Raw genomic sequence first — 1,271 nt, 5'->3', positions numbered from 1 at the left:
TTGGGACTCGATCGTTTCCGAACGCTTGCGGTGGCACGGTGTGACCGGTGCCTGGTTCCGAATGTAGCCTCGATTATTGATCGAACCAAAAATATATTTACATTAATAATTACAAATGGCAACATCCCATTTATTTATTGTGGGAATTTCATTTTGATTTCGTTTCTGCCATTCGATATTTTTTCTGAATGTGTGATTTTTGAAGCACACGGTGAGAAATATGAGTAATGCAAAGGAATCAAATGCAACAAAACAAGTTTTTGATTACATTGTTGCTCAAAACCGGCCTTACAGTATTCTAGATATTGTTAATGATTTGCACAAAGACACGGGAAGACAGCAGTTTAACGCGCTTTAGATCAATTAGTGAGTGAAGGTAAAATCAAACAGAAAAGTTATGGAAAGCAGAAGATCTATTTTCCTGATAAAACACAATTTACTGTTGCTAGTGATGAAGTTATTCGATTTTATGATGCTGAGAATGTTGCTCTTACTAATAGTTCAAATGCTTTGCATGCTCAAGTCTACTACCATGAAACAAAGCTTTTTGCCCTTACCAAGATCGTGACTAGTGAAGAAGCTAAAGCAGAGCTTAATGAATTGAAGGATGAAATTCCAAAGTTTAAACAAAAGTTAGTCTCTGCAATCTAATAGTGTGTGTATCAGCAACGAGGAAAAGGAAGCTATTAACAGGGCAAGAATGAAATTCATAAACGAATGGTAAAATAGAAAGTGTATGGTTGCTGATATGCTTGATGCTATTTTGGAACGTTATCCTTGCGGAAGAGCAGTGCTCTTGGAAGAAATCAATATTGAAAAGGATGAATATGCGTTTTTGAAGAAATTTAAGTACTTGTGGTAGACTAAGTATCTCTACATTAGTACAAATATTTATCTTTGAATAAATTTTTGCTTGCTTACGTGTTAATTTTATGCAAAGTTTTGAAATGTTTTCCTAAAAAGCAGGGTTGGGATTTGGGCTGTCCAAAACTGGTTTAGGATAGGACATGTGGTTTTTACCGTCCGAAACTGTCCAAAACTATGCTAAAGCTAAAAGGGTGTAGTCTAATCAACTCCTACTAACTGCAATATTCGTAATGCATAAATTTAGGTACTAATGAGGTTTAAATAATGCATATTTAACAGTATTTTTCTCCAAAATGTTCATTTAAAAATATTTTACTTTAAAAATTACCAATCACTATTACATAAAAACTTCTTTATGTAACAGTTGTTAGAGTTATTAAAGGAAATTCACAACACTACCAAGA

General features: G+C 33.8%; 1 pseudogene; it reads left to right on the top strand.

Moving 5' to 3' along the window:
• The first annotated feature begins 220 nt into the window (after positions 1-220).
• LOC129218902 (homologous-pairing protein 2 homolog) lies at positions 221-862 on the top strand (annotated as a pseudogene).
• Positions 863-1,271: the final 409 nt, after the last annotated feature.

This window comes from Uloborus diversus, chromosome 3 (assembly GCF_026930045.1).
Source record: "Uloborus diversus isolate 005 chromosome 3, Udiv.v.3.1, whole genome shotgun sequence".
NCBI classification, from domain to species: Eukaryota; Metazoa; Arthropoda; class Arachnida; order Araneae; family Uloboridae; genus Uloborus; species Uloborus diversus.
This window is presented reverse-complemented; position numbering and strand designations above follow the sequence as displayed.